We start from the raw sequence: 25,855 nt of genomic DNA on the forward strand, positions 1-25,855 counted from the left end.
TGTACTTAAAAGATTGGTTTGTGGTTACCTTGGACCCCTTTCCTTCTTCTAACAACTTCAAGGAAAATCTGAGTGATAACAGGTTCCAAAGCTTATAACCCTTTAAACCATCCTTATACCCAACAAAGTTGCACTTTTCAGATCTACTATCCAACTTGGTTCATTTCTCCTTTGGAAAATGTACATATGAATCACATCCAAATACCCTTAGGTGTGAAAGAGAGTGTTTCTTACCAGTCCATACCTCTTGTGGAGTCTTATCCTCCAACGTTGATGAAGGTGACCTGTTGACCAGGTAACATGCAGTATCGACCACCTCTGCCTAGAATTCTTGTCCTAACCTAGCACTTTCCCTTTCGATCAACATCTTGTTCATTTTTTCTACAACTCCATTTTGCTGAGGTGTATATGGAGTAGTCTTCTGTCGTGCTATACCACACTTCTTACAGAATTCTTGGAATTCCTTGCTGCAAAACTCTCCACCATTATCTATCTTCAACACCTTTATCTTCTTCTCTGTCTGGTTTTCGGAGGCTTAAATTCTTTAAACCTGTGAAAGACTTCAGATTTCCTCTTAGGGAAACATATCCATGTATTCCTTCAGAAGTCATCTATAAATGATACATAGTACATAGACTTACCCAGTGATGGAACCTTTGATGAGCCTCAAAAATGGGTAACATATTGGGCTCATTTTGCATATTATTCTCGATTAATCCACCATTCTTCATATTTTATGCATGCTTTTGAGTATATTTATGTTAATTGAATGAATGAGAATAGTCACTTGACCATGAAGTCTAATACATGCTTATTGCAGATTTTTGGACATCTTTTGGACCAAGGTTGAGCATTTATGAGCCAGTTGACAGCCAAATACAAGGGAACAAGGCTGAGGATTAGTAGGAAGGGTGTCTCCTACACTAAATGGCCCCTCCTCTAGTTCTCCACCATCAGCTCGGAGTTCAGCAGCCCTCCAAAGATGATTTCCAAGGGCAGCTGAGCAAATTTTGTGAAGTGGGTGATTACTTACAGTTTTGAGCTGCCAAGCCCCTCGAGTTAAGGAGGGTTGTTAGAGGTCCTTGTGGTGCATAAGTAGGAAGGCTTCAGGCCTTCATAGTTTAGCTCTTGAATAGTTATTTTTCACACTTTGGTGCTGCTCTGCCTTTCAGCTCATTTTCGAGCTTTTGCTGTAAACACTTTTGTGACATGGTTATTTTTTGAGTAATGGAGATAAATTTCAATTTTCACCAGCTCTAAGCTTTTCTTAAGAGGTTGTAGCTCTTGGGGTTGGGCCCAACCCATGTGCCAGTACCTCCTTTGTTTAATATTATGTGTTTTCTTTGCATTCATAGAATAATTTCTGCTATTTAGGTTAAGATCTTGCTTTGTTGCTTAGGTTGCTTTTGATGATTAAAATAGCTTTTCATGCTTCAAGTTGATTTCACAGTTTGAATACAGAAAGATCTTCAAAAAATACCATTAAGCAACCCTTAACCTCACCTCTCCCTCCTTGGGACCATGAGCTGAGACCAGGGCATACTTGCTGCCACAAAAACACTGTTTTGCCTTTCAATGCAATTGCAAGTGCTATATTTTTTAGTTGAAAAAGTTGATACCAGTTGTGCTTGCATATTTAGATCTATTCTTGCTTAGGTTTCCATAGTTATCTTGCATGATTTCCTATGCATAACTTGATGCTCATCATGATTCTGGTTGTTAGGTCAGATAAGGTCAATGTAGATAGATCTATGCTTTTTTTAGTTTTTCCTTGATTAGTTTTGAGAGATAGTGTGCAAAACACCTGTAATCCATCCTTGCCTATCCTTCCTTCCTCACAGAACCTTCTCCAACCCCAAATTCTGGATTCTTTCGCTTCATTTGCCGCACTTTGCCAGTTTAACCTAATTTCTTCATTTTTGTGCAACATTTCTCCCTCCATCCTTGAACAAATCCAACCATCTCCATCACACCTTAGCCTCATTTACTAGGTCCTAGACATATTCACATCCTCATCCATCCTCCCCTTCCACTTTTCCACTATTTTTCCTGCATAAACCTCAAAATCCTCTCTCGGCTCTTCCTGTAGAACATTCTGTAGAACCCCTGCAGACTTCTTGTAGAAGATCATGTGAGAAGTTTTTCAAGATATAATCGCTTTGAAACTCTCTGGAAGGGTACTAGGGACCCCTAAGGCCCTCTTTTCACCTTCCTAACCTCCTGCAACCACCCACTCCATTTCCTTTCACCAATCAACCCCTGCACAGTTAAACATAGTTAAAGCACATGCATAATAATTCTGCAAAATTACTCAAAAATACAAAAAGATGTGCTTTCCATATTTTCCTTCAGAAGTAGCTTAGTCACATGCATTTCACCTTTCCAAGAGTCAATGGCATTCATTCCTGCAACTTTCATCTCTTTTCTTGCACTAGTAGGGTTAGTCGGTAAAACTAGGGTTTGCTAGGGTTTGCATTTCCTTTCAGCCTTCAGGTTCTTTCTGCAAGTAGATTAGCCTCCTTTGAGTTATATTTCATCCATCACAGTTAAAAGCTTCTTCTAAGAGCTCATAGAATTTGGCTTAATCTCCTAGTAGACTTGTGCCAGCTGATCAAGTGACAGCCTGCGGCAAGAGCTAGTACTTGTGCATATAGCACTGTCGCTTCCAAGTTTGTTACAAACTACCGGGTTGATAAAAGTAAAGAAGGGAGTCCCAGGAGCTGCAACATCATTGCTGCAGTACTGGAGCCCACTAGCCTTCACAGGTCCAAACACATCACTGTGCACAAGCTCTAATATCTGTTTCACCCTCTTACTACCAGAGAGGAAACTCACCTGATTCTGCTTCACATATACATAATTTTCATAGAAATCAAAATCCAGAGAGCTATTACTCATAGCTTCTACCATACCTTTACCATGAAGTATTCGAAGGCCCTTCTCTCCAATATGTCCAAGCCTTTGATGCCACAGCATGGTCTTCTCTCTAGAGACCACTAGATGTTCTGCTCCACTTTTAGCAACCATAGAATTATTGCACCCATCAACAACAGTGCTACCTTGTAGCTTGTCCAAAGTTTCAATCTGAACTCCCCGCATCAATACCAGTGCTCCTCAAACCATCTTGCAGGTATCTTTCTCGAACACTGTCTTTACACCTTCATCATCCAACTTGCTTACAGAACTAAGATTTCTAGCAAATGCAGGAATATGTAGCACTGATGGAAGTGTTCTAACCCTTCCACCTTGCAATTTCAACTTTACTTTCCCACGACCACTGGTTCCAGCCTTCCTATCATCCCCTAAGAATACATCACCACCATCGTATTTCTCATACTTGTAGAACCACTCTCTATGGGGAGTGAAGTGAAAGGATGCACCTGAGTCAATCAACCATGCCTCATGATCTACATGTGTACTTGAAGAAGCCAAGTACACTACCCACCTTCATCTGAGGTGGTTTTTGCCTCTACAGAAGGAGCATCATCAGATCCCTTTCCTTTATCAGGAGCTTTAGATTTACAGTCCCTTTTGAAGTGCCCTTCCTTTTCGCATTTCCAACACACCACCTTTATATGTTTTCCTAGAGATTTAGATCTCCCGCTCGATGACTTATTTTTGTTTCTATTCTGGGACCGTCCTCGTACAGACAAGGCATCACCATTCTGACTCTCCATATTTTTCCATCTCATCTCCTCCATCAGCAAGGATGAGACTATTTCATCAAACTGCAAGGCAGTTGCATTGCTACCTATTGCTATAACCAGACTATCCCATGCATCTGGTAGAGAACACAACAAACTAATGCACTTATCTTCATCTGAAATTTTAATATCAACAGATGCTAACAGAATTACCACAGTATTAAATGTGTTCAGATGCTATGTCATTGACTCTCCATCTTTCATTCTCAGGTCATACAACTTTTTCCATAGGAACAGCTTATTCACCAGAGACTTGGATTGGTACAAAGTCCCTAACTTGTCCCACAAAGCCTTCGCCGTAGCTTCCCTTGAAACATTCAGCAATACTAAATCTGAGACACACAATCATATTGTGCTCTTTGCCTTCTGATCCAACTTCTTCCATTCTTCATCAGACACTCCTGTTGGTTTAGTACCCGGATCTACCGTCATCCACTAATCTTTATCCACCAACAGATCCTCCATCTTGAGTTTCCACAACTCAAAACTCTAACCATTAAATTTCTAGATCTCTATATTTCCACTACTCACCATCTTCTTTCACCACCAGAATCAATCTCGCAAATCTCCCACTGAACAGGGTCTACCACAGGCTCGAGTGAAACCCCTCAGCAACAAAGGCATCCCCTTGAAGCCAATACTACTCTGAAACCAAATGTAGGTTTTAACCCCATATAGAAATTACCTACATATGAATTCTAAAACACAGAAAATAAATAATGCGAAAGCATAACACATAAAACACATATACACAGAAATTTTCCCCTGGATCCCAAAACCAGGACTACCAGCTTGATTTTTCATTATTTTCCTTTCAATGTTATAATACATATTTATACATGTCGAAGCATCCAATACCATGGACCAAAAACCATCGCATCCAATACTATGGACCGAAAACCATCACGTCCAAAAAACATGTGTGAAAATCATGCACAAAACCATAGGTGGGTCCGCCCACCCTAACATAAGGTCCAAAACCAAAATTTTCTAGGGCGCTACCCCAGACCCTATAAAGTGGGGTTATGGGTACACCTCAAACCCCTAGTGACCCCCCCACCCCCCCGCTACACAATCAGCACAACGAAGGGGGCTCCACCCCCCCTCTAACCACCCGGTTAACTATGTGGGCTAGTTGTGGAAAGAATATAACACAACCAAACATCCATAGCTTTAGATGCCAAACCCATTGCATCCATTGCACCCCCAATATCCATAATTTAATCTATCAATCTGAATCTCTGTATTAAAAATCTTCCCTTTCTCCAAAAATGATGCTTTCCTCGGGCACTTGACATTCCTTGTTTTCTGTTCTTTGTTTTGCTCAGAATTTCAGCAACTTTACTTGTTGAAATATCTTGCAAGATATTAGGACAAAGGTTGCCAAAAACTAATACTCTCAATAAAACAAGACGATTTTGTGACCAAAATTCATAATATTCAATTGAAACTCTAACAAATCTTGGAGCCTTCACCAATAAGAACACATCAAATTTGTTTGTTGCTTCTTCTATCTCCTCTAAAGAAAATGAGTGGTATTGTGGAAGACAAAGTGAACCCAGTTTCATTGCTTGAGATACACACTTTCCATTGACAAGTAATTATGATGATATGTCGGTCGAGGTAGATTTTGTCACTAGTTTTCTTGATTGCTTAATTGCCTTCTTATATCGTGACTTTCTAAGCAACACCAAAACCACACAAAGCATTAAGGCTACCTCTCAATAAAATTTGAATGATTGTACCCTAGCCTAGTGTTCATCATTTGTTGACCGTTCTCTTTATTGTGGTGTGAAATCCAATATAGGGCTTCCCCTTCCTCCTTGACGAGTCTCTCTTCTTCTTCTATTGAAAACAAAGAGAAGAGATTACATAAATCTCTCTTGTCTTTGCAGGAATCATTAACGTGTCTATAGTCAGAATGTGTAGATGAGGCTTGGATATTGAACGCTTACCTCCTTTGATCAGAATGCATCATCATTAACAATGTGTTCCTATACAACTCCATATGCATACCCAAAAAATTATGGATTGAATGTTTCACCACCTACCATATCAGAAACTTTAAGAACCTACAAAACAAATCCCAAAATTGTAGAAAATATTTAACAATGACTTGTGAGCAAGAGAATGCATCATCTAGGAGCTTCTCCTAGGTAATATCCTTCCATAAATTATACATATGTTGTGGGGAAATGCATTTATATTATCATCATCTACTATTCGTAACTAATCAGAGGGATATACATGCCATATGTATGCAGTTTTCTCCAGTTCGAGTCTTATATCTATAAGTGGAGCAAACTGCATACATATGGTGTGTATATCCCTCTGATTAGTTATGAATAGTAGATGATGATAATAGCAATGCATTGCCCCACATCATATCTACAGTTTAAAAGTACTGCATAGTGCTTTGCAAGCGAAATGTTTATCTCCTTATGAGCAACAATTTCAAATATTTGAGAATGCATATTTCCACAGTTCTTCATGTCGAGTTTTGAAATAAATTAAATTATGTTTAGAAATCCACAGCTTTAGACACATCGAAAATCCAGAAATTCCCTCACAATATGCGTCCAAGCATGCAAATATGACTTACCACTGAACTTTCCTATTCAAGCAGTATCATAGTTTTAAAAATAATCTAGTCTAAACTAGAAACCAACCAAACCGGTTGGTGAGATAGGCCCAAATAACAGACCAGTAGAAAAACCCCTCAAGTTCCAGCTCAAATCCTCATTAGATAGGTGACATTTTCAAAACCCGATTCTAGTTTTTAAAATGATGAGCGGTATCCAGTTGCTCTTAAATTTTTAGGATATGAAAAGTTCAAAAAATAAGAATGGAATGTACCAACAATAATTCCAAGTATTAATATATTTACCAACGCACAATTTTAGATGAATTAGAAACCCCAAATATCCTTTGAATTTGCCTCGAAACATGAAACTATGACTAGTTAACTGAATCTTTCCATTCAAGTGCTATCCAGTTGCTCTTGAATACTTTGGATATGAGTAATTAGATAACTACAAATGGCAACTACCAAACATCCAAAGACCAAATCTTAAACAAAAGAAAATCTAGTTTGGAACATATCTAGAAACGTGCCCCAGATTCTATCAATTAGACTTCTAGGGTAAGTCAAATTAAAGGATATTGTTGTGCAAAGGCACTGGGAGTATGCCAAATTCTTTCCTCATTCAGCACTTCTGGACAATCAGTATTGACGAGTTCAAAAGATGTTCTTTAAGGAGAGGATAACACATGACAATTTCAATAAACATTTTAAGGCCTTCATCGATCCTGAAATGACAAAACAACTCAATATTGCAAATGCCTCTTCAGAACAGATTAAACATTAATCATGTGCAACAGATGGTGATATGAGACACAATGACATCAATTTCAAACTCAAAATTAAATCAGAACTATGACAATTTCAAGACTATAACCAACAAAGACTTGAATGCTTTTATCTTTGGAAAGGGTTTATCTTTGGAGACAGCTAGCTGGATGGTCAAATAGGCTGGTAGAAGCATTTTTGATGCCATAAGATTGATGAGCATCTCCTTTCATGGAATGAAAATGTCATGCAACTTCAAAGCAATTGGGTAAATTCATAGGTTTTGGATTAGGACTGGCAGTTTAGAGTTCAAGCAAGGTTGGCATTTTCAAAAAATATGTAGAGCCTCTTGAAATAGGATTGAAGAAAAATATGTTGGCTCTCCTTGCCAATGTAGGGAGTAGTAATATTTTTCCCAAAAAACATTTTTGGGAGGGTCTAATTAAAATAGGCCCATGAGAAGTAGCCACACTGTTGGCTACAAGTCCTTGTCGAATAGCTGATAGACCCCTAAAAAGTTCCAAGTTCTACTCAAGCATCTTAGAGAAACAAATACTAGGGTCTATTATAATTCTCCATGCAGGTATACCAGACGATTCTGCATTCTTTATCTGTAACCATAACTCATTAGCAACTTCTTTACATGCATCCCCATAGGTTTTATTTTCATTGTTCTATATTATTGACGGTTCCCCCCTCATATGCATTAAGATATAAGCAACAACGAGATCTACATCTGTAGAAAACATGTTGGGATCCAAACAACCTCCAGATATATCATTGACAACAGCTCCATTTCTTATTGCCTCAGATGCAACTTTAGCATCGAAAGTATCTATTGATAGGATTTTACCTTCAACTTCAGGAATCTGCACCACTGCTTCGAAAACTGGCAAAAGCCAAGACAATTCCTCCTCTGTTGAAATGCTTAATGATGTTGACCTAGTTGACTGTGCTCCAATGTCAATCATATCCGCTCCTTCAGATATTATCTGTCTAACCTGATCAACTGCATTCTCTACATACGTGTACCATCCTCCATCACTAAAACTATTTGGTGTTAAATTTAAAACACCCATGACATGAGTTTTTCTCGACCAATCCAATAACTCATTTCCAATGGGAAAAAATCTCTTCATTCCCTCTTGTCCCATAAGGTCTTCCCCTCTAAGTTTCTCCCATGCCTCAATTATGCAGCCATTTCTTCTCGACAAGGTGTGCCAACACGCAACAATGTCATTGTTAGCTACCAATGTAATAAGGTGTACAAGCGGAGCAGGAACAAAGGGTCGCTCCCACAAATTCTGATGAGGTATCTGATGAAACATTGAGTTTTCCATATAATAAAATATCCAAATCAATAGGCCAAGGGCCATAACTTATGCCCTCAGTCCAGCCTAATCCCTTTTTAATTTCTTTCAAAGCTGTCAAAAAAGCATGCAGACCAAGTTTTGTGATTGCCCTTATTGTAGAGTTAAGGAAGCAAGGTTGATCAGTTACATATGCAGGTGCGGTCTCATATAAGTTTGCGTGCTTTGTAATAGAGACACCATCTTTCCCCATCATGCTCAAAGCTCTATTGAAATTTTCAACTTTGTTGACAACATTGCTACCCAAAGCAATGACCTCTACCTCCACTAGGGAGTGAACTTCAATGCAAGATTCAGAGGCTGATGAGTATGCAAAGGAATCCCAATAAGAAGAAACCTACCCCAAAGATGCAAAATATAGACCTAGAGAAAACTATTTCAATGAACGATTCATGAAAATTGTTTATTTGCCCATTTGCATTAGCTTAGAGCAACTGCCTAACGCGTAGGTGAAATTTAGTGCTAATGTCCAGTACATACATATGTACAGAAAGAGTGTGTGTGTGGCCCTACTGCAAGAGGCTCTAGCATAGAGAATGAATTTGATATAAGCCTGCATGTGGAAGAGGCTCTATTACTTAGATTCTAATTTTGAAATTTATATTGATATTATTGTTTGGTCATTAATGAAGCTTGGAAGTGGTTCCTATCTTATACAAAGTATACAAATACCCAACAAAAAAAATCACATGGAAGGGAAATTAATGAAAATGATGAATTTATTTTGAGGGAGAAGACTTACCAGCGTTCTAGGAACCCCAAGGACTAATTCCTCCAAAGCCAAGTTTGAATCCTCTATAAAAGAAGTGAGTCTTCATTTGAATTATCTATGCTTGAAGATGATGGTAATGATGGTCCATGTTCAACCCACAAAGGTTGTGTGTTAGCATCTACTGTCATCTTGTTAAAAAATCAATCTGAACCTCTGTAACAAAAATGTTTCCTTTCTCCAAAAATTATGACATTCCTTGTTTTTTGTTCTTTGTATTTCTCAAAATTTTGGCAGCTTTACTTGTTGAAATAACTTGCAAGATATAAGGATAGAGGTTGCCAAATATTAATATTAATATGTATTTGAAAATATATTAATAACTTAAATAAAATATAAAATTTTAATATAAGCAAAATAGTCTATAAATGAAATGTTTTAATTCCCATATTAGATAAAATATTTTAATATCCATATTAAATAAAATATTTAATGTCAACTATACATATATGTATATATTATATAAATCTCTTGAAAAATGAATTTTTTACCATTAAAATAGTTTAAAACATCTGAATTAATCTCAAAAAATTATTCAATTTTGATCAAGTAAAATATCCCATTATAAAATATTAAGTAATATTAATGTGTATTTGAAAATATATTAATCACTTAAATAAAATATAGAATTTTAATATAAGCCATATAGTCTATATGTGAAGTGTCTTAATGCCCATACTAAATAAAAAAATTAATATACATATTAAATAAAATATTTAAGGATAAATGAGATTCATTTAAAAAAAAAAAAAACTTGAGATTAAGAGATTAAAGATTATAAATTTTGAAAAAATAGGTGTGGAAGACCTGTACTCTTAAAGATGCGATTGTTTGATAATGTTAAGAAAGTTACAATAAGGGAAGGCTTTGTAATACCTAGTACGAGAGAAATGTGTCATCTCATTCACGCTCAATGTCAAATTGGCACGTGTTCATTTTAAAATAAAAATAAAATAACTATAAATAAAAAAAAATGTTGGTTAGAGTATACATACTTGATTAGTTTTAGTTAAAATCCAATAGAAATGGACATACATATTTGGTTAAATGCATATACATATTTGGTTACACTCCAGTAGCTCGAATAATGGTTAAAAGTGCAACCAATAATGGTTAATAGTGCAAAGTATTCACTCTCAGTGTCATAAATAAAATATTTTCATATTTTCATATCTATCTTAAGTAACATAATTTATATCAACTTTATATATATATACACTCAAAGAAAGAAGGAATTAAAAGTAAAATAATTTAGTGATTTTCTACAAACAGAGAAATGTGTAATTCATGTAAGTGTTTATATATATATATATATATATATATATATATATATATATATATATATATATATATATATATATATATATAAGTATTTAAATAATTTTTATTCTAATAAATGTATCAATAATTTCTCTATAAAAGATGCATACCAAATTTTTTGATAATTAAAATTTTTCTTATTTTTAAATTTGTAATTTTATTTATTTTTTGGATGATGATTTTCTTTTTACTCATTTTGGATTATGCTACTTGAATTTTTATTAAATTTAATGCACTTCTAATTATTTTACGTGGTTAACCAATGATGTGGCATATATTCTTTGGTGAAAGAGTTCTGAGGCTCGGTGAAAGAGTTAAACACGTACTTTATATATTCTTCTCATATATTCTTCAGTGAAAGAGTTCTGAGGCTCGGTGAAAGAATTAAAAATGTACTCTATATATTCTTCACATATATTCTTTAGTTTGTGAGCTGCAGTGGGCACGACCAATTTGCAGTCAGGTTTGCTGATATCAGGTGCACACATTCCTTATCTTTTTCTTTTTCTAACACATATTTGGTCATATAATTTCAAGTATGAATATTTCACCACAGTTACCAAAGATTACCAAGCGCAGACCTAGCACAGTTACTCTACAAGGCATTTATGAGTATATAGAGTCTTTAGAGAAACGTAGAGAAGAAAGAGAAGCCAAGCTACAAAAAGAGTTAGAAGCCGTGCTGGAAAATAAATTTTCATCTCTTCAAGACACGATCCAAAAGCAAATAGAAAATAAAATAGAACTACTGGAGAATAAAATGGAGGCAATGGAGACTAGATTGCAGGTTATAGAAAAACAAAACCAAGATACTAACCAACCATCCCAGCAAAGAGATGTTGATACTTTAGAGAGTCTTAAAATGAAAGACATGATTAAAGAAGTAGAAGAAAAAGTTAATAGCCGCCTTACCCTAAATAATGTGGTAGATAAGTTATACATCAAACCAATTAAAGATGAAATGAAAAAATTAATAGAAATAGACCATGAACATAACAAAAAGGCCTTGAACCTTATAATCTTCGGTTTAAAAGAGGAAGTAGAAGAGGTTACTTTAGCCTTAACCCAGACAGAACTACATAATAGATTACAAATTGAAACAATGTGTCTCACAGAAGCAACAAGGTTGGGGAAATTAACCGAGAATAAAGTAAGACTAATCTACATAAAGGTGAGCTCCACTGATCATAAGCACGACATACTTAGTAAAACCTCAAGTCTAAAAGGAACACGAATATTCATAAATGAAGATCTCATTCCAGAAGATCAAGCGGAATTAAGAAAGGAGGTTCAAAAGGTAAAAGAAGCTAGAAAGGAAGGAAAATGGGCAATAATCAGAAATAGAAAAGCCTTTATTCGAGATAGAAACCAAAAAGATAGTAATCAATAGCAATTAAACATGCTCTAGATCCTTTCTTGGAATTGTCGGGGCTTCCCAGGAACAAAGGCCCCAAGCTAAGTTGGATTTCAAATGATGTTGATATTATTTTTCTTGTTGAAACTTAGGAGCACGGAGAATGTAAGGTCCCTAACATAGATGGCTTTACGCTATGGTCTACCTGGAACAAGCGATCCTCCTGTAGAGGCATTGGGGGAATAGATTGTTACATTAAGAAGAACATCTCCCCCCATGTTAGGATTTATGAAAACAAACCTCACAACCAATATAGTTGGATAGAGATCAAAGACATTAATAATAAAAAGTCCTACATAGCAATATGTTATTCCCCCCCCCCCCCCCCCTCAATTCTAACTTCTATAAGAAGAAGAATCTAGATAAAACTAGCCCTTACAATGGTTTAGAGAATGATATTTCTAGCCTAAGGAATGACGGTAATATCCTTTTAATAGGTGAATTTAATGCTGGAACTTCAAACAACCAAGCTATTATTCTAAACAATCATTCCAATGCTAATCCTCTTTGGTTAGACGAAGACCCTACTTTGGCTAGTAGGTACAAAAGGAGCTCTGAATACATCGGGGAAAATTTGTTTGGGTTGGAGCTAGTCAAGCTCTGTAGTGCTCAGGATCTCATAATTTGCAATGGTCTAAAGAAGTGGCCCAATTCCAACAATATGACCTGCATCCATGGACTTGGTAGCAGCGTGGTAGACTACATTATTTCTGATCTCCCATTATACAATGAAATAATAAATTTTGACATCTTAAATGACCACGAACCTGACTCTAATCATAGACCTTTACTTATAACTCTCAATTTTGTCATGTATAGAGTTCCCATAGAAAATAATACTTACAGCCAAAAGAACTTAATATTTGATAGAAATAAAAATGATCTCTTTCTAAATGAATTAAAAACTAATTTTCTTCCTTTATCTATTATAGACAACATAGAAGACCTCTATCAAAATTTTACTACAACCCTCTCATATCCTATTAACAAGTTCTCAATTGAAGTTTCAAATAATAAAAGAAATAGCAAAACCAATCCATGGTATGACAAAGATTGTAAAAGTGCAAGGAGAGCAATTAAGGAAGTTGTTGATGAATCTCTTCAAATGGACAAGATAAAAATATACAAAGCCCTAACTAAAAGGAAAATGAGGCAGTACATTCGTCAAAGACAGGAGAATCTCTTACACCTCTCTAAGGTAGCTCCTAAGAAATTTTGGAGGTAGATTCTGACTAGGAAGACTAAGGATAATAATAAAATTGCTCTTCACGATAGGAATTCCTATCATAGAAGCTTTATGAATCTCCAACTGTCATGGATAATTTGGAAACCCTTCTCACAACGAAAGAAGTTTTCTCTTTAGAAGACATTAAGTTTGGGGTTAATCGCCTCGCTAATGGGAAAGCTAAGGACGTTGAAGGTTACTACGTGGAAATCTTAAAAATTGGTGGTCGTGTCCTCATCCCCCACATCCATAAGCTTTTCAATCAAGCAGTAAAGCAAGGGTTCCCTAAACCTTGGACTGAGAGCCTCATTATCCCTATTTTTAAGTGGGGATACAAATAACCCCTCTAATTATCGAACAATTATGATCATCCCTCTCTTAGCCAAGTTATATGGTAGTATTTTGGAAAAGAAGCTAAGCATATGGCTTGAAAATGAAGGTAAGCGGGTTAAAGGCCGAGCAAGTTTTAGAAGGCATCATTCAACAATAGACCACCTTGTTACGCTTAGGATCATTGCGGAGGAATGTCGTAATGATAAATCCAATTTATTTTGTTGCTTTGTGGACTTTAGAAAGGCCTTCGATACGGTTCCTAGATACAACCTTTGGAATAGATTAGAAGAGCTAAAGGTTCCTCTCGAGTTGAGAGCTGCCACTATAAGGTTATACGAGAATGTAATTGCCAAGCTAAAGAGTAGTGAGGGGTGGTCAAAAGATATTGAGTGTAACATCGGAGTTAAACAAGCTTGCCCCCTCTCCCCTACCCTATTTGGAATTTACATCGATAAGCTCGAAGTCTATTTAGAGGAAGCAGAATCTGATGGCATGATCTTAGCTGGGATAGTCATCATCCTTCTTCTCTATGCTGACGATATTGTTCTTTTGGCAAGGTGCCCATCTAATCTTGATAAGCAACTCAGCCTTCTTAAGGATTCCTGCTCTACCATGGGTATGACTGTTAACACTCACAAAACAAAAGTTATGATTATCAAATCCAGGAAGGACACTTACGCTAATTTTATGTATGACAATAATAACTTGGAGGAAGTGTATTCTTACAAGTACCTAGGAATTGATATTCATCACAAGCTCAACTGGAACCACAGCATTGAGAAAAGGATTAATGGGGGGTGGAAAGCTTATTTTGGTCTTGAAAATAATTGTAAAACAACAAACCTCGTAATGTGGGATAAAAAGAAGTTCCTATTTGAAACTTTAGTCACTCCTGTTACCTTATATGGCTGTGAGGTTTGGGGTTGCAGCATCTCCAGAGAATCATGGAGAAAGATTGAGCAAATCCAGAAGTGTTTTATAACTTATAACCTGAAAATCAAAAGTAATACACCCTATCCTATTCTCCTTATAGAAAAAGGTATTTCCCCTATTGAGAGCCTAGCTATGATTAGGTTTCTGTTGTACAAGCACAAACTCAATAACATAGACGATCATAGACTTCCTAAGCTAGCTTTAAATTCTAGCCAAAACCACCTAAGGCTCAATTGAGGGTGGCATAAAGACACAAGGGCCTGGTTAAACTATTGGGAGATCAACAAAAATGATGCATTGCAAAACATAAATAACATTAAAGATTTTGTTACTTCTAAGTTCAAAGAAAAAATGTGGTGTGAGAAAGATTTAGTGGCTAAAATAAAATTAAGTTATTATAAGAAGGTCATCAACCCCACCCTAGAAGATCAAAAGTATCTCTCTATTTTAACTAGCTCAAAGAAGAAAATTAATATAGCAAAGATTAGAACGAATTGTCATGAGCTCCATAGTGAAACAGGTCTTTGGGAAATTCCTAAAATGCCATGGATGGAAAGGATCTGCCATATATGTGAGAATAGGAACATCGAGGATGAAAACCACTTCCTCTTAGAGTGCCCCGCATACAACCACATTAGATCTCAATTTCACAATATTTGTTACAATACTAACCTTCCTAGCCTTTTATAATGTCAAAATTATAGTGAGCTCGGGAGGCTTCTCTCCAAGCTTTTTGAGCATAGGAATAAAATCTTAAATCAAAATAAATAATTTGATTATTTAGGTCCAATAGACCATTGTTTGGTCTCAGCAGATGTTAATCATCATCATCATCATCATCATATATATATATATATATATATATATATAAATGAAATGCAACATTTAAAATATATTATTGATCACAAAAAAAAATCAATTTTGATTAAAGTAAAGAATCCCACTATAAAATCCTAGGTAGTATTACTATGTATTTGAAAATATATTAACAACTTAAATAAAATATAAAATTTTATTATAAGCAAAATAGTCTATAAGTGAAATGTTTTAATGCCCATATTAGATAAAATATTTTAATGTCCATATTAAATAAAATATTTTAATGTCAACCATACATATATGTATATATTATATAAATCTCTTAAAAAAAGAATTTTTTACCATTAAAATAGTTTTAAATATTTGAATTAATCTCACACTTTAAAATTTTGAATATAAGTTTTGGTCTTTTTTTTAATCTTTCATTTCCTAATTACTCCTAACCATTCCTCCAAGTTAACAGATTGTTGTTTCTCAAAGTTTGCATTGTCACTAATAAGCCATGAGAAACCATCACTAGTTTACACTCGCCCACAAGAATACCATCACTAGTTCGCACTCAACCACAAAGAATAATTCTAAATAAGTATTTAAATAATTTTTATTCTAATAAGTGTATCAATAATTTCTCTATAAAATATGCATACCAAATTTTTTGATAATTAAAATTTTTCTTATTTTTAAATTTGTAATTTTATTTATTTTTTGGATGATGATTTTCTTTTTACTCATTTTGGATTATGCTACTTGACATTTTATTAAATTTAATGTACTTCTAATTATTTTTATGTGGTTAACCAATGATGTGAATATGTTTTAGAAATCTCATTTAAAATTAAATTATAATCATAAATAATATGATATAATTTTATGCAAAAGTAAATATTCATTGTCCAACTTTAATTTTTTTTTTCAAACGTTTTCTATAATCTTTGTTTTTTTAATTCCATAGATAATTATTACCATTAAGTGCCAAAAACAATTTTTCATTTTTCATTAATAAATGTTAACATTATATAAACCTCAAAATACATTTTTCTATTATTTTTATATTCAAAAATTTATTTAAAACATTTATTTCTTTTTCTAAATTAAATTTATACTTTTTCAATAATATAATATTATATTAAAATATAAATATGATATTTTTTAAATTAAAAATAATTTCCTATTGCAACTATACATATATTATAAGTTCAAATAATTCATATATATTTGTATGTAAAAAATAAATATATAGGGTTCTTCGTAATATTCCTCCTATTGCTTAGTATTGAATGGAGGCATTTATTAGTGACGTCGCTACTTGCTGGAGTAAAGAGGAAGGTGACGGGATATATGCATTCGCTACTTGCTCGAGTAAAGAGGAAGGATAAATTAAAGTGACTTTCCATGCAGGTGTTTGTGTAGCATACTATCGGCCATGGACTCTTAGACCAGCAACACCTCATCATTTTCCTCGCAATACCTTAGTGGATTCAGCAGGTGTGCATCGTTTGGATGTGACAAGGTCAACTTTATCATGAAATTCCTTGCATTATTTCTACACATCCATAGCCACAATCACGCACTTCGTAGCAACGACATGGTCATCAGATATCACCCTGCTGAAAACAAAAGAGTAGGTTCAATAGCATACCTCGGTGTCTTTCTAGAACTGACTGTGGCTCTCTCGAGCTCCTCATAGTTGAAGACCTGCATGCAGCAAATCTTATCTCACTGCAGGTTCTGGGACACTTGCATGTCGTTGGATGTAGACTTGCTATTACAGGTGGTTGTAGACTTGCTCATGCAGGCGGTTGTCATGATTTCATAAGTGTCGGCCTTGAGCTTGAACCAAAATTAGATGACACCGACACATACCAGAATGCTCACAACCATCTCTGCAACAATAATGGGAGTCTGAATTGAGGAATGCTTATTGGCTTAGACAGTTGATGAATCCACCCTGCCTCGGAACAGGACCTAGTTCCAGCGCAAGCCAAACAATTGTATATGCATTTCTCGTCACCAGCCGGATTACAACACAAAGATTGACACATTCCAGAGAGATTGATACATTCCAGCGAGGCAGTCATGGCTACATGGCACAGACATCTTTAACGATCCTAGAGACGATGACGAATATTTATAATTCAGGTAGAGAATTGCAACGAACTAATACCATTTTTCCGCTAGAGAATGACAACGAACTAATACAGTTTTTCAATCCCACAGTCAAGGTTATTTATATCGTCTAACACTTAAATAAAAGGTTAAAAAAGACATAGGTGGCTTGGGAGGGAATTTATTTGAGAGGGGGCGCCTTACAGCATAATAAAACTAGCATTTGCACCACATGTTGCCAACTAAACACCATAAGGCAATGGCCTAAGAAACAATAGCATAGAAGAAAGAAGTCAACATTTTTGGAATTTTTTTCATTTCCTTTTATCATATGTTATGTTTCAGGAGACCTGGGAATTCGCATTTTGATTAACTGTACTGGAGAATTTGACCCAGTAACTAATATTTCTACAATGGGTCAACAACTGCTAACTCATGTCGCGAGTCTACAAGTTCTCAAAATAGTAGTGTACTTTGTAATTTTATAAAATGGTAGAATACATCTACAATGGGTCAACAACTGCTAAGTCATGTCGGGAGTCTACAAGTTCTCAAAATAGTAGTGTATTTTGTAATTTTACAAAATGATAGAATACTGGGAATTTACATTTTGATGGGAATTTAAACATTAACTGTACTGGGGAATCTGACCCAATATTTCTACAATGGGTCAACAACTGCTAACTCATTTTGCAAGTCTACAAGTTCTCAAAATAGTAGTGTATTTTGTAATTTTACCAAATGATAGGAATCTGACCAGTAACTAATATTTCTACAATGGGTCAACAACTCCTAACTCATGTCGCGAGTCTACAAGTTCTCAAAATAGTAGTGTATTTTGTAATTTTACAAAATGATAGAATACATCTACAATAGGTCAACAACTGCTAACTCATGTCGCGAGTCTACAAGTTGTTAAAATAGTAGGGTATTTTGTAATTTTACAAAATGATAGAATACATTTTGATGGGAATATTTCTACAGTGGGTCAACAGCTACATGTCGCGAGTCTACAAGTTCTCAAACTAGTAGTGTATTTCGTAATTTTACAAAATGATAGAATACAGGGAATTTACATTTTGATTAACTGTACTAGGGAATCTGACCCAGTAACTAATATTTCTACAATGGGTCAACAACTGCTAACTCATGTCGCAAGTCTACAAGTTCTCAAAATAGTAGTGTATTTTGTAATTTTACAAAATGATAGAATACATCACAATGGGTCAACAACTGCTAACTCATGTGGAAGTCTACAAGTTCTCAAAATAGTAGTGTGTTTTGTAATTTTTCAAAATGATAGAGTACATGATATATGCAACAAATCTCTTATGAAATAAAGAATAAACAATATCATTAAGTTTCAATTTCTGCTCATATGGAAAGAATCACCAATCATGAGGAAAAGCCCACATGCATACAACCTTGAGTAAACTATTGTGAGCCTTTTACACACTTGTCAAATGTAACAAAAAAAAACTGAGCAATTTCAAAAAATAAACCTGTAGAGAATTTCTCATTGTAAAGTTAAAGGGAAAACATTTTACTATGCATAACTTTACAAAATATAGTATATATGCTAAGAATAACTTATTTCATAGTGATAAGTGAAATCTCTTAAACACTCCTTTCTGGCCTGGGTTGTCACAAAATTGGTCGGGTCAATGTGACCAAAGGAAGAGTTGCAAGACTTAGAAAGTCAAAATTAATACAAAGCAACTCAATATTGAAACCCTTAAATCGACAGTAGTTTAATAAACGGCCAAACCATTGGGTAGAGTGAAACACTCATGATTTAAAGAGGCGGAACATCTGGCGAAGGCCATATGTGAAAGCTACAAATCTGCAGAAGGCTGTGAATCTGAGATATTTATATGAGATAAGAGATGATTAGTAACCCAGAGGAATGTATACCATAACCTAATAACTAATAACTACTAGACATAATCAGTTATGATGCAAGGGGTGTCAGATCTGATGTAGAGTAAAGCTATCAACAAAGGAATCCTCCTCCTGGCCCTCCTCGTCCTCCTCCATTTCCTCCTCGTGCTCCCCTCGTCCTCCTTGTGCTATAGGAAACGCAACCCTCCTCCTGTAGCAAATAAGGCAATGGCCTATTGTCTAATAATGGATCTCACGGTCAGGATTAGGACAAGAAGGATAAAATAGAAATAAGAGAAAGACTTTTTTAGAAGATTATCAACCCAAAAATTCTTTACTTATAAAACATATATATATATATATATATATATATATATATATATATATATATATATATATATAAAACGATAATTTCTCAATACAAATTAAATTAACATGCCTTGATATTTAAAACAAAAATCCTGACATTTAAAACCTAGAAAAATATAAAATAATTTGTATGTTTTAATATGGAAATAGAAAACACACATAAAAATTGCAAAAAAATGGAGAAGGAGAAATTGAAAAGAAAATGGAATTTATTTAACTTGAAATTAACATAATAATTATTGATATAGAAAATTTATATTTCGATATATATAGATATAGATATAGATATGAATGAATGAATAAATATTTATATCAAAATATTAATTAAAATTGAAAGAATAAATTTTCATAATCTTAATTCCATAAAATTTAGGAAACATCGTTTATAATTTAAGTTATATTTTTATTAACTATTTTTCTATAATTTAACCAAAAAAAATGAATATAAATTTTCTTTATAGGCAAACTTTTCAAAAATAAAATTAAAAAATATATATATCACTTAATAATTTTTATAATCTTAATTTCATGATATATATCTATATATATATATATAATTGTTTTACATAAAAAAAACTTAATATAAAAAATATCACAATCTTCTGAAAATAAAACTTCATATAAAAAGTATCACAATCTTCGAGCAAGATTATAATTCTATTCTATTTTTTACATTTAGTTTATTTTTCAACTGATCTCATCTGCATGGTGAAGGAAGAAAATGCATATTTTCTTCATATTCTTTTATATCAACCAATACAAATAAAATATTCAATTCTTCACCAATTCTTTTTATGAGTATATTTCTTCGAAATTGTAAATTGTGTGTTATTATAACTTATTGTAAACATTTATAATTTGCAATCAAATGATTAGTGCTCAATGGTTGCAAAATTGCTTAACGTAATAAGTGAATGAGTAATTATGAGTAGTGAATATTTCACATGTATCTTGCTTAAGGACCTTATATATAAATTAATAGCATACAAGTTGCTTAACTTAGAAAATTAAGAATTACAAACAGCATATAGGATTTCTGTTTCAAGTGTTTGATATAATGTATTATGAGATAAGTGGCGATATGTCTACCAGCTATATGACTCAGGTTGGTCATAAGCGATAATTTTTTTTTCTCACAGATTCATCCTCAATCGAGCATCATCATCACGAGATCCATTAAAAGATGTAGGAGATCATTTTCAAGATTCATGGTGTCATCTTCAAAGCGTTATGGCGTAACAGATGGGTGTGCTAAACTTTTCCACTTTTGTGATATATATATATATATATATATATATATATATATATATATATATATAACTCATCATTGTAGTGTCATACACTTAACCTAAAAATATTCAAACTAGGCCTCCTAATACAAAACTAGCCAAACCCGACAACAAGATCCTTTAAATTACAAACAAATCAAATTTACGGTGCTGCAAAAGAATCTTGTTCGGCTTCATGCATGAAAATATTTATTAGAGATAATATGGCTATTTTCTTTTGTCAACCACATGTTTTGTAAGTAATATTTCAATCATTATTTTTGGTCGATCTGGAATGATAACTAGTTTGTCTTGCCTTCTTCCTGCTGTGCCACTGACAAACGAACAAATTGAACAATTCAAAATCTAGAATGTAAATGGTTGTTTTCGGGCTCGTGTTGGATCATGTTATTGATGGAGATTTGTTAGGTGCATAGAGATACAAAAGGAAATCGATCAAGCAGTTGAACACTAAGAAAGCAAAACCAAGCATAAGGGCCATGTATAAAGGTTTATGGTTTGCTTTTCCTCTCTGGAGGGTCCACCTCTGATGGAAATATGACAGAGGTAAATGTAAGAAGCCCCACCTGAAAGAAAACCTATAAGCATGTGAACTCAGTAGAATAGATGGCCTTTGCTATCGATTGTAGTTCGTTGAAGTCTGAAGATTAGCGACAAAAATATTTTCAAGAAACAAGGGAATTGAGGGTTTCTTCAGAAAAAAAGACAAAACGTGGCTTCTAGCTGCCTTCTAATGTTATATCTTCAAACGAGGCGGGTTTCCAAATTTCTGGGCCTTGCAACCCTGCCCGTAGCCTTTCTCACAATCTCCAACGTTGGCCGAATTGGAATGATCACTGGTTTGTCTTGTCGTCTTCTTGCAGCCCCATGGACAAGTTGAACAAATGCGAGGAAGACGCTCCAACGTTGGCCGATTTGGAATGGTAACTGGTTTTTCTTGCCGTCTTCCTATAGCGCTGTTGACAAATTGAACAAATGCTAGGAGGATGCTCTCAAATGAGTGAAAGAGGTTCTAGGTTCTATAGAATTATAACTAACAATAATTACCTTTTTCAATCTGATGGCAGATTTTATTTTAATTGTCTAACATGAAAATCAACATCTCACATTAGCACACGTGGCATTTGAGAGACTTCTTCTCATAGGAGAAATGCCTTACGCCGTAATTATGATTTAGTTATTTTTAATTATTTTTTAAATTTTAGCAACTTGAAATAATAAAATAAATGTTTTGATATTTACCATGAATAAAATGATATTTATTATATAATTGTGTTAATTATGTATAAATATATATTATTTTTATATAATAATTTGCATAATTTATTATTTGATAATCGCTATTTGAAATTTTGTTATTTAGATAATATACATAATTTTATTTATAATTCAATAATTTCTAATATAATTTTATATTAAGTAAATGTGAAAAATTAAACATAAAATTGATAAAACTAAAAATATAACCAAATAATTAACACCTCAAAATTCCATTAATTAATAGAAAAAATACAACATTAAGTTCTAAACCTACAATAATAATTTAGATTAAAAAATAAAATAATTATAATTATAATCATACAATAATATTTTGAATTAAAATAATTAAAAGAACGAAAGTAAATTTTTATAACTTACAACTTATAAAAAGTAATTTAGAGATATATGTCAACGAAATGAGTAGTGCATATAAACTCTTGTGCAGAGTATTGATGGATCATGGGAGGGCAACACACACGCGACACCTATTAATTAATCACACAGCCGAAACACAAGACATTCAGACGTGTTGAGGAGTTTAGAAATCTGCAGTCATATCTTCGATTGTGTAATTGCTATGGTCAATGATTGTTTAATTCGAAAATTTCGGTTGCAAGTCGGCGTGTTCAATGTGGGCACGCGCAGGCGAGTTCCGCACAGCCAATCGGTATGTATTCAGTGATTTCCATATGTGCTCTCCTTGGTATTCGCCAATAAGCACCAATTCCTTAATTCTTCTGTCATTGATGTTATATGAAGATTGAACATGATTTTTTTGGGGGGCAGAGCCCAGGATTCACAATTTATTCTACCATTTCTTATTTGGATCTTATATGAATCACCATGCATTTTTTGAACAATAATCATCCTGAAATTGCAATACAATCCTCTACGAATTGCAAGTTTCCATGTTCCCCAAAATTAGAGTGGAGTTTGCTATTGCTTTTCATGCTAAAAAACCAGACACGATTTCAAATGATGATTAATCTGATATAATCTCATATAGAAAACAACCTGGAAGGGAAAAGCACTAATAGGTTCTTCGAAGAGGCAAAGTCTTTGCCAAATTGTGCAGGGACTTTGTGTATTGTTTTAGTAAATTGGGAAAATCTAGAAAGGGAAAGTCTATAAGTATTTTTCAATCGTCTCATATTAACAATCACTAAGTTTATAATTGATTTTATTATATCAAAATTTTATATACTATATTAAAAATGTATATTATATATTAAAAAATATTAATAGATATAAAAAATCAATGTACATATCCAATTAAAAAAAAAATGAATTAATATATATAATAAACATACAGTCTTACTTTAATTAAAATGGAACAGTAGCAAGTTAAAATTAGATATCAAATTCAAATCCTCACCAAAATTATTTATTTATTTTATGTGATGTATGAAAGGATATGTGAAAAGTAGAGAACAAAAGGGGCAAGCAGATATCATTATATGAGTGGGTCTGGAGTACGCCTTAAAATTGATTTTGCTTGGTTAAGAGTTCATCTTTCTTGGATATAAGGAAACATTTAAATGATGCAAGATGTGGAGGCATCTATTATGAGTGAAAGCCTGTCCATTATGGACTACGAGTGGGTTATTTCAAGTGGCATGGTTTTCTTTGAGTGATAGTGATGAGTCAACATAAATTATAAGAGAGCAAGGTAACTTCAAGTGGCATGGTTTTCCTTGAATGATAGTGATTAATTAACCTGCATTCTCAGCCAGTGATAGACATCCCCACTGTTAATATGATATCAAGAATTTAGTTTCCAATTTTTATTTCATTATCACTTCATTAAAGAAATTTGGGATGTTTCTTATGGGTTAAGTCTTTAAATTTAAGAATGAATATGCGTTAACTTCAACTTCCATTTATTTCATTAGTTAGCCCTTCCTATGCAAATAGATGATTAACGTCGGAAAATATGTGGTTAATCTGACTTACTTTGAATGTCAAAATAAAGTAAAAAAATTTCGAGAATCTACAAGTTAGAAGCCTATAACGTTTTTCAATAGTCTCATATTAACATTTTACTATTTTGAACTCCCAATCTGAATTTATTCTCATTGACTGGCCGAGAATCCATGCATAAATAAAAAGAAGCAAACAACCTATACAGTGAATTGACTAGCAAACGTGCCAATATATCCGGAGCGGTTATTTTATCATTTCAAAGTGTTTATACCTAGCCAATTAAAATTAGGTTATGTCCATTATGCGTTCTTATGATTTCAAACAAATCATACGGTACGAACGTTGCTCCGTCTATTTATTCAAAGTATCGACTCTGATCAATTTGCACAGATAGTGTATTCGGTGTGGACTTCAAAGGTTCGACTGTGATTATATTATTCTTGCAATATGAACACACGCTGTTTTATTTCTTGGCCTTTCCTAAAATAACAGATTTGGCTGGAAGATTGAGTGGATAATCACCAAGCATTTATCACAGAATTCTATCATTTCTAAACAGTTATTGGGTTGATGGGTTTCTGGAGCAACTACCTGTCCAGCAGGTAGAATTTATATAATTTACATAATGACAACAACATTGAAACTTGAGATGACGAATTTTAAAGAAGCAGAGGTGAAGATATGGGTAGAATCCCCAAGTGTGATAAATTGGGAAAGCTCGGAGGCGGTCAATGAATAGGGATGGAGATGAAATTGCTGAGTTAAATAAATAAATATGGTGTATCATTTATAATATATTTTTTTAGTGTTTTTTTTGGTGGAAAGTTATTATAGAAATTACTTGGTTATTGTTTCTGTATTAGCTTTTTTTTTTTATCATTAATATTTATCAATTTGCTTAAGATTAATAATTTTACATTATTATATTTGGATTATGAATATTTATTCATTTACTTAATGTATAATATTAAATAAATAATTTTAGGTTTTTTCTATATTAAAATTTTATGTTTTATTATTTTATTGGTTGAGAGATTTGATTGTAATATGACATTTTTTTTTAATTAATCAATTTAATTTAAATGGAAAAAACAACATATCTATTTTGGAGTTAAATCTCAACTTATTATATGTGCATACTACTAATAATGTTCTACATTATTCTATGGAGCTTAAATCTCCACCATCTATCTAATAATTTTTTATAATTCTAAAAACCCTATTAAAAAATATAAACATCTATTAACATAATTATTAATAATTTTGAGTTTATTTAATGATTTATTTTCAAATAATTAATTGACCTAATTTGATTTGCAGAGTAACAATTTTATATATTATATTACTGTATGGTTTTCTTGTCTAGCCATCAAAATGATATCAAAACTCTAGATAACCACCACGATTAGACCATAAATTAAAATTTGGAAAATATAAATAATATTTTGCTCTTAGTATTTTTCTTTTTCCACTAGACAAAAATGCTCAGTCTTTCTCAAGTGCTACCAGACAGATGAATAAGTATCACATTTAGAAACTTCAATGATTTTTGTTGTATGTACTAAAAACATAGCAAACTCACACATTTACATTATTAATTAAAATCAATAATTTCATTAAATGTTGATAAAACAACATTGTCATAACATTGACCAATGCAAATTATAATATTTAACATTGCAAAAGTAAATATTTCAATATGGATAACTGCTTGATATATTTTATGTCAATATTTCTAGATATTGTTGCTATATTCGTGCATGATTTTTAAATAGGTATAGTGGTTTTTTA

At 33.4% G+C, this 25,855-nt stretch overlaps 2 pseudogenes; both read right to left on the minus strand.

The window, feature by feature from the left end:
• LOC149232457 (folate synthesis bifunctional protein, mitochondrial-like) overlaps positions 1–17,117 on the minus strand; it is an 83,186-nt pseudogene extending 66,069 nt beyond the window's left edge.
• Positions 17,118–21,617: 4,500 nt separating this feature from the next.
• Positions 21,618–25,855, minus strand: part of LOC149232458 (folate synthesis bifunctional protein, mitochondrial-like) — an 82,787-nt pseudogene continuing 78,549 nt past the window's right edge.

Source organism: Pinus tabuliformis, chromosome J (genome assembly GCF_031772625.1).
Source record: "Pinus tabuliformis cultivar Carrire ecotype Pingquan chromosome J, CPIR1, whole genome shotgun sequence".
In the NCBI taxonomy this organism is placed as follows: domain Eukaryota; kingdom Viridiplantae; phylum Streptophyta; class Pinopsida; order Pinales; family Pinaceae; genus Pinus; species Pinus tabuliformis.